This window comes from Octopus sinensis, linkage group LG7 (assembly GCF_006345805.1).
Source record: "Octopus sinensis linkage group LG7, ASM634580v1, whole genome shotgun sequence".
NCBI classification, from domain to species: Eukaryota; Metazoa; Mollusca; class Cephalopoda; order Octopoda; family Octopodidae; genus Octopus; species Octopus sinensis.
In genome coordinates this window covers 99,685,601-99,695,600 of record NC_043003.1, presented here as the reverse complement: position 1 = coordinate 99,695,600, position 10,000 = coordinate 99,685,601, and the positions used below count along the sequence as shown (strand labels likewise).

The 10,000-nt window shown below is 36.7% G+C and overlaps 1 protein-coding gene across 5 annotated transcripts in view; it reads left to right on the top strand.

The window, feature by feature from the left end:
* The window catches only part of LOC115214217, a 293,684-nt gene that overhangs the window by 7,765 nt on the left and 275,919 nt on the right, over positions 1–10,000 (top strand). The gene's annotated exons all lie outside the window — the stretch shown is intronic.

Below are 10,000 nucleotides of genomic sequence, written 5' to 3'. Positions count from 1 at the left end.
GCCATACCAACAATCCAACATGCCATCATCATCAGCACACACATACTCTCACATGCAAACATCTTATTTTAGATAAAGTAAACATTTTTGCTTTAATTTGATCCAGGGCACGAAAAAGCATTAAGCATGCTTTTTCTCAATAAATCTTGTCTATGATGTTAATCAAATAATATGTTAATTAAACGCTTTTTATGATGGTGTGGAGGAAAACTGAAGCTGAAGGCTCGTAGTTACGAACTGATATTCTTAACAAAGTAACCACATCTGCATCTTTATTAAACGATATATTCTTGAAATAAGGAGGAGAGCTGGTGGAAACGTTAGAGGGTTGGGCGAAATGCATACCGGTATTTTGTCCGTCTTTACGTTCTGAGTTCAAATTCCGTCGATGTCGACTTTGCCTTTTATCCTTTCGGGGTCGATAAATTAAATACCAGTTGTGTACCAGTACACAACTGGTATTTAATCGACTGGCCCCTTCCGTAAAAATTTCGGGCCTTGTGCCTAGAGTAGAAAAGAATATTATACTCGATCAAGGAAAAATAGGGTTTGCGGTTAGGGTTATTGTTTAGAGTTAATTTTTGGGGTTAGTATACAGAGAGTTATACGGGAGGAGGGAATAACTTGGGCGAGGGGAGTTGAACTTGTGAATTTTCGAGAAACCTATGTTTAAAGCATTTAAATAATAGAAAATTCTAAACAAGAGCACTCAGAGAGCGCAAACCTCCGCCAATGTTTCTTTATTTTGGCACTACGGCCACAACACAGACGGGACACTACAAAGACAGACACAACACCACAGTGGAGACAAAAACATAAAACGAATGAAAATGGGATGTTATATAAAAATGAAAAATAAAATGGCTGCATGGGCCCCACTCCCATGCAGTATCATTTGAACGTTTGTATAAACTATTTACAATCTCGTTTTTTCCTCTTTGTTTTTTAAATGAAACAATTTTACCTTTTTCCTTCTTTCTTCAATAAAACAATTTTACTTTTTTCTTTTTTAATATCCCATGAAAGGTTCTAAATCTTTTAGCTCCACTACAGGTGGAAATTCATCGAACTCCACCACCACTCCTGGCGGGTCAATCCCTTCTCCACACATGTCTTTTAGTCCGTTGTAGGTGGTGTCCTTGTCAACCACGATGGCCTTCACATTCTCGGATACAATGAAAAACGAGGATGGAATGACTTTCTTGCCCCCGATAAGCAGGCAGTTTCAGTTTACTGTTTTTATATGACATTTTACTAACAGTTCAATCTCTTGTATCTGTTAGTTCCCCCCTTTAAAAAAACTACACTAAGTCATTAATTATTCCGTTCTTAATTGTCTCACTTACCCTCATTTATGCCAAATACCTCGTTATATCTTCGAATGCCACTACCGGCAGCAATTCACCAAAACGAAACTGTACCGGTGTCACTTCTAACTTTTCACCAAACAATTCCTTTAACTGTTTTCCTCTTTCTCTTTCAGGCAGAACAGCTTTCAAACCTACAGCGTTCTCGGTGGGTGACAATTTCACTCTGATTACGTTCTTCATTTTCGCTTTTTTTCTATCTTTACACTTTTTGTGTATTGTATCATATTTCTTAAGTGTTTACCTTTTGGTATCACTGTCCGTTTTTCTTCACCAATCTCTTCTACTGTTGCTGGTATTCCTATCTCTGTATGTCTCTCATTCCTTGTTGTTATCCTTTCTCTTTCATCTTCCTTTTTCGTCTGTACTTTCTCCTTGCTGGTTGTTGCTAACGGTTCCTGTTTACGCTCTTCGACTTCGTTACTTTTGTTGGCCTTTCATTTTTTCTCTGCTTGTGCGCTTTCCCTTCTTTCACACTCTGCGTCTTATCTCCACTTCCCTTTTTTTTCTTCCTAGGACTTTTTGGTGGAGAGTCCGTGTTACTCTTTTTCCTCTTCACTACTGTATACTTTTCTTCCATACTTTGCTCCTCTACGGTTGAGCCTTCTTCTTGATGTACTTTCTCTATCTCCTCCTCATCGTGTTCCCGGGGACACTTAGCTTTCATGTGTCCCCGTACTCCACATTGATAGCATACGGGAGGTCTTCCTTCCACTACAACTCTCAGCCTCGTCTCATCCGGCAGCACCAGTTTCTCAGCAATTTTGTGGAAGTCTGGTAAACTGATGTGAACCGACGCTTCAAGACCGTATCCCCTTCAGTTTACTTCCGTAGTTCTTGTGATTTTCAGTATTTTGGTGTCCTTCTTTGTATTACAGAGGATGGCTGCCACCAGGCACGCCTCGTCAATTTCTGAGGCACCCTACCAATCCTCACTCCGGCTGCACGTTTGCCACAGTAAGTTGGTAGTAGCACCCACTCAGTCGATCTCAAAGACACAGTGGAGTGTTTTATCGCTTCTTGTTAACTCACGAAGCGTACCTCCACGTCGTTAGATCTTTGACTTCTCTCAAGCATTCCTCGATCGCCTCCACTGCTGCTATTTCCACTCTTTTTGTTGCAATAGACAGCATTCTGTATATTATTGTCTTTCTTTCTGTTTTTTTCTATAACTTCCTTAGGCGGCGTCAGCCTCACGTTGTCTCCTTCCTTTCTCAACAGTTCATTGAACTTCTTCAAATTCGTTTCGTTCAATTGAACTTCCCTAACTTTCAAGACATCCGCGGTTAGACTTTTCCCAGTCACTGCAGCGTAACTGCCTGCTGGTGCTGGTTTACTTTCCATGATATTATCCACAACTTCACCCATAAGTGGGAAAGAAAAGTAAAAATTCATGTAACAATAAATCCAATAATTCAGTAATATAACAATTAGATGCGGCAGACCTTCAACAATTTAACAATAAAAAGACTCACATGGAGCGAACGCGCATCAAATGCAACAGGGAATCAAATGAACCGACAAAACGCTAACGACAACACTAACGTCCTCTCAATGATTAGCTAGTGAGGATTTTTAAAATGAGAATAACTGAAATAAACTTGACTGCTCTCACAAACCAGGATACTGAAAATGAACCCGACTGCTCTCAAAAATTAAGTAAAAAAAACAAACAGGGAAAATAGTCCAGAATCTATATCCAGTACCGGATCGATCCCAAAATCTAATCAGTTCTTGCCGGTCATGAGGCCAAACATCTCTGAAAGTTTCATCCGAAACCATACAGCAATTCTTGAGATACCTTGTTCATGGTTAAACAAACAAACACGACACGAGAACAGGATGTTTATTATAAAAACATATATCGTGCGTGCAAATCTATCTATCTATCTATCTATCTATCTATCTATCTATCATCTATCTATCTATCTATCTATCTATCTATCTATCTATCTATCTATCTATCTATCTGTATGTATGTATGTATGTATGTATGTATGTATGTATGTATGTATGTATGTATGTATATATATCTATATATATATATATATATATATATATATATATATATATATATATATATATATATATATATATATATATATATATACATAATACATCGAAATCAAATATCAATTACCAGATAATACTCAATCACATACTTTATTAAACCACTACATAAGAAACTTTAAGGTTAAACATAATAATGCAGGGTAAAACAGTGTACATGAAGGAGTGTACATAAAATAGTAATGTTATACAATAAGTAGAATACGTATAATAGAACATAAATATAAATATAGACTATATCTTACAGCTGTTTCGGCCATGTAGATACGCATGTCTCATTTAACTCATATTAGCCATTTATGGTAGGTCAATATGTAGTTATAAATGAGACATTTACAAAAACATCCTAAGGCCTCTTCGGAGATTACAAATTAGATTACATATATACTTATAAAGGTGTGGGTATATACCCATAATAAAACACATACATATACATATGAGTGCATATACTCATACTCATATACATATAAATATAAATATACATAATGATATAAATAATAAAAATTAATAAACATACGTATGCTCCACATTCAATGTTACAGTTTTTCAACTTAATGTTGTGATAATTACAATGTAGAAAAACACACATATTAATATCTAAATGCAGATATAGAGAGTCGTAGTAAAACATTTTACCTTTGCCCATATAATACAATAAATGAATTAATTGTATCACAATTCTTAACATTTATGTATTAACTTTGTTGGGTACCTCACTAGCAGTATATTGGATATATGGTATCCCATGGTGGGTTGCATTTACAATCCCTATCTCAATTTGTATATATATATACAATGGCCCAGTGGTTAGGGCAGCGGACTTGCGGTCGGAGGATCGCGGTTTCGATTCCCAGACCGGGCGTTGTGTGTGTTTATTGAGCGAAAACACCTAAAAGCTCCACGAGGCTCCGGCAGGAGGTGGTGGTGATCCCTGCTGTACTCTTTCACCACTCTAAAGGCGGTGCTCCAGCATGGCCGCAGTCAAATGACTGAAACAAGTACAATATATATATATATACATACCGGAGTAAACACATAAATGTGAAACAAGGTGGAAAAAGGAGTACTCAAATACCAGTGGTAGAGTAATATGCTTTATTTAAAGCAGGAGAAAATTCAACAAAACCTGTTACTCTGAGTTTCACGTTCCCGTTCTAGAATCTAGCAAAAACCGTCCGACGAACGGGAACGTGAAACTCAGGTTTTGTTGAATTTTCTGCTGCTTTAAATAAAGTATATATATATATATATATATATTATATATATATAATATATAATATATATATTATATATATATATATATATACATACACACACACACATATATATATATATATATATATATATATATTGTTATGTCTGGGGAGAGTGATTCTCTCTTAGTAATTTGTAATTAACACACTCACCGGTGTGTTAAACAAACACTGGTATATCAAATACAGCATGAATTAAAATTGTCTTTACCTCTAGAGGATGTGTCACAATTACCAAATAACGATTGAAACCTTACTCTAGATGAGAGAAAGAGATAATCTCAAGAATCAAGAATTTTCCAAAGTTGACTCACCGGTAAAGAAAGGGACAGGTTTATTGTCTGGAGATAAGATGACAGTCATGGACGCGTGGTTCCGGCTCGATAGCTGTCATCAGCACAATTGTTTTATTTTGTTTTTTGTGATCCAGGGACTTAGAGACATAAAAAAAGAGTAGGACACATTTATGGCCGAGATAATTTGCATAAATTAAACAAAAATGAACTGAGAAAAATAACTCAGAGTGGCCAGTAGCATGCATATGAGCAACATAGGCAAATACAAGTATATTCAACGGTATACGACATAAATTCTTGAATTATCAAAATTATCTCCGCCTCTTGAGAAAGTGCCATAATTACTAAACTACATGCCACTGGTCACTTGGAGTTCTTTTAGCTAATTTTTGCCTAATTAATACAAATTACTTAAGCCCAAAATATGTTCCTTAGGTAAACATACACGACTGCATGAATATGCAAGCAAATTACACCATTCTAGTCAACTTTTCAATTCTGAAAGGAGATCTCCAAACGTCGGAGTCGACTTATAGAGCAATGATTAAAAGCAAATCTATACCGTTACCGAGTTGTAAACAAGGAAATCAAAGCTTCTATCAATCATAGTGTCCCACTTACAATGGTCGTAATTGTAGCACAAAAATTTACCGCAAATTTTTCCAGTTATTGCTCGGGTTCGGTGAACATATCCGTATATATAGCGAATAGGACATCGGTGATAAAAGTTAATAATCTTAAAAAGACAAACCAACAATCGACAACAACATCAGTATATATTTATCGACATAATATTAGTGGCCACTATTTGTAAACAAGGGTCGGAACGACACTGGAATCAGTGATTTGTAAGATATTTATTATATGCGTGTTAACTGGCCAAAATCTTGATTGCACATAATGAATTCAAGAGAATGCAAATATTAATAACTAATGGATGTCACGAGAAATATTTACCATAGCTTTTAGTTGATGTGCAAAACTTGCATGTTTAGCTGACGAACAATAATTCTAACTTACAAAGTTAATGTATACTATACGATGTAAGACTAATGACCGTTTAATGATAAATGCAGCTCTATTAAAGAGACAAGCTGTGAGAAGACATTCCCGAAAAACCGTGATGGCGGCGATGACGACGATAGCAACAACAACAATAGTTTCAAAATGAAAAACATGAAAATATGGAAAACAAAGTCGACCTCGGCGGAATATTGAACTCGGAACATAAAGACGGACGAAATGCTGCTAAACAAGTTGCTTACGCTTCTGCATCTCATTGCCTTCATACAACAACAGCAACAACAACAACAGCAATAAAAACAACAGTAATAATAATAAAACAACACCAATAACATTCCTTTCTACTAAGAGCACAAGGCCAGACATTTTGGGGAAGGAAGCTACTCGATTACATCGATCCCCCAGTGCTCAACTGGTACTTATTTTGCCTTTTATTGAAAGGCAAAGTCGGCCTCGACGGAATTTGAACTCAGACTGTAAAGATCCAGAAGAAATGCTGCTAAGCATTCTCTCAGACGCGATAACGATTCTGCCAACTTGCCTAATAATAATTTTCTCACTTTCACTCACGGACACTAATTTTGAGAGAACTCACTGCCGATTATATCGATCCCGCGTAACTTATATTCCTGTGTGTGTGTCCGTATCGTTACTACTATTGTACTAAGAGTCCGTGCGGTACTTAGTTACTTCTCTTTTGTCGTTCCAAGTCGATGAGATGAAGTACCATATTGGAATCGATTTTATTGATTGTCACCTCCCAACCAGAGTTTCTAGCTTCGTACCAATGTTTGAGTCTATTATGGTTGCAACTACAAAAACAAAAAACAAAAAACAAAAAACAAAACAAACAAACAAACAAACAAAGAGTTTGGGTGATCCCCACTACTACTATGTTAGGGTTCTGATGGGGATCGTACCTAAAGTCTACAGAGATTTACAAGAAACGTTCCAAAAGAACAATTAAGAAGTATTCCAGAAACGTTTTGGGAACCCTTAAGAACATAATTACTCGGATACTTTTCTCCTTACATAAGAAACCCTATCCATTTTTCTACGCGTACATGACCATATTAAAAGGTTACGTAACTCCACGTGATCTAGAGTCGGTTGGAAATAATGAATATTTGATTAACAATCTAAAAATTACCACCCCATCTCCTCATGTAGATGTTGTAACTGTCATCCAGATCAGTTTGAGATGTGCATTTATTGTTCCTCAACATGAAATTTTTCAATTGTATGGTCTGCATTGAGATAAAGATAGCATAAAATGTTCACACTACAAGGTAGTTGACTATCTAGAGCAAAAGTATGTGATTTGCTTGGGCAACTAAAATAAGGAACATTTCCCGGTTAAATGGGAATTGACGGAATCAGTGGCCAACAAATAGTGATATGTCTTCTTAAAGAGAAAGAAATAAGCCAATAAGCTTAAAAAGAATGTGTCGTGGGAAAATTGTATATTGAAGGAGTGGGTGGTTATAGCATATCTTTTAGAAGTTTGTTCGGCGCGAAAATACAAAGATTGCATTGTCCGAGCTAAAATGGGCAGGGTCAAGGGCAGGACGAAATGAAAACTGTAAAAAGCCAAACAGAACAATTTGACGCCTCACGATGGACGCCTCACGATGGACGTCAGGTGTGCGACTTTCCAGCCAAAGTTTGCCTAGTGCTAGAAGAGATGGGTAGTGCTTACCTTGTTAGACTATAACGACATCTGAGATACGGTGTACACTTTAGTTCTGCGAGAGATAAGTTGCTACAATTGTATAGTCTGCCAGATATGGTCTTGTAAGATGACTATCGCAGCAGACAAGGAGTGACCAACCCATGTGGAGGACATAGGAGGATGAGGTTAATGATGTGCGCTCATGCATTCTGGTTGTAATGACCGAGAAGTTTCTTCATCTGTCTCCCAGGAAAGAAACACGTCTTTCCGTATCTTGGATTGAGTTTTGAACTCGATTGCAAGTCTGGCAAAGTGCTATTGAGCGAAATTGCTAGTTCGAGATAAACTCTACAGATATTCAGCTGTTACCTCAGCTGGCCTTATTTCAGGAAAGCAATGAGATATCCTCCAGGCACTTCTATGTCCAAACGTTGCTGATTTCTGGAGATATATCTCGCAGCTGTTGGCATTCATAGAATAGATCCTGCTTAGCAGTCAAGTCTATCATGAAGATCACCCCACTATCTCCCTTTGAGAAGGGAGAACAGGTAGTTATATATCGTCTTGTGGCCATGGGGGAATAATCTGGAGGACTGTGGAAATAACTTTCTCTCACAATCCAGTTCTTTGCATTTTCAAAAACTATTTCATCCAAGTGGAAGACTACTTGAAGAATTAGTCTTCGACTTGGGTAGAAGTGGAAGTAGTGAAGTTTGTTGAAAAGTTAATAAGAGCAGTGAACAAAATTTGAATAAAAGACTCAAATCTTGAATTTTTTTCCTAGGTTCTGGGGCAATAGGCCCCAAGTACTGAATAAGCCTTGAGACTAAAACTGGTTTATCCTTTCCATTAACCGAGTTACTGCAAACTAATTTAATTCAATTTCTTGACTCCAATAGATTTACACTTTAATAAAGTCTTTTTTTCATATCTCACACAAAGTATCACGTATGTAAATTACAAACAGAAGAGATCGAATACACCTTTGAATATAACTGATACGTAGTTTATCAACTTCAGAATAGGGAAGCAGAAATTTCACTCCAGCAGAATAGTTACTCGAACATGGGGAAGGGTTTAACTGAATTCTGTTTGGAAATTTGTTTGTCACAACATTACTTTGTGATTTCTACCAGATTTTTAACAAAAGCAATGACAGCAACAATAGTTCTTTCTAATTCTGATGCAAGGCTAGCAATTTTTTTAAGGACAGATGGCAGTCGATTACAACGATTACAATATTTGACTGATTCTTCATTTTATTAACCGGAAAGGATGAAAGCCAAAGTTAATTTAAGTGGAATTTGAACTCAGAATGATGGACGAAATCTCGCTAAGCATTTCGTCCATTGTGCTGCTGATTCTGCCAGCTCACCACTTTAATAATAAGGGTTTTAAATTTTGGTACAATTTCGGGGATGGGTAAGTCAATTACATGGACATCAGAGTTCAACTGGTACTTATTTTATTGACACCAGTAGGATGAAAAGTATAGTCGACCCCGGCGGCATTTGAGTTCAGAACGTAAAGACGGACGAAATGCCGCTAAGCATTTCGCCCGGCGTGCAAATGATTCTGTCAGCTCGCCGCCTTAATAATGATAATACTAATAATCCTGTCTACAATAGGCAAGAGGCCTGAAATTTGGGGGATGGGAACAGTCGATTACATCGACCCCAGCGCTCAGCTGGTTCTTAATTTACCGACCCCGAAAGAATGAAAGGCAAAGTCGGCCTAGGTGGAATTTGAACTCAGAACGTAAGGACGGCTGAAATACCGTTAAGCGTTTTTACCAGCTCGCAGCCTTAATAATAATAATAATAATAATAATAATAATAATAATAATAATAATAATAATATAATAATAATAATAATAATAATAAGGAACATATAAAGTATGGTTGTGAAGTATAAGATGTGCAATATGAGATTATGCCTGGCCGATTTTAATGAGATAAAAAAAAACCGAAGCAATTGGTGATATATGGTTGATTGCTATTTAGACCCAGATCAGGTATTATGTAGTACCAGGCTGGTATATGGCTTGAGACTCGACGACATAAGATGGCTGAATGAGCACTAAATGAGGAAATTAAAAAGAAGTATACGAGTCACAATAGTCATATATTTTTAATGATTTATATGACTGTATTCTTTAGAAATTGCAGTTATATATATATATATATATATATACGTATTCATATAGATGTGTGTTATTGCTTCTTGTCATAACATTATTACACATCGATCACGATGAAAAATAACGCTCTGACACCACCACCACCACCACCACCACCATTAGCACCATTACCAATAAGA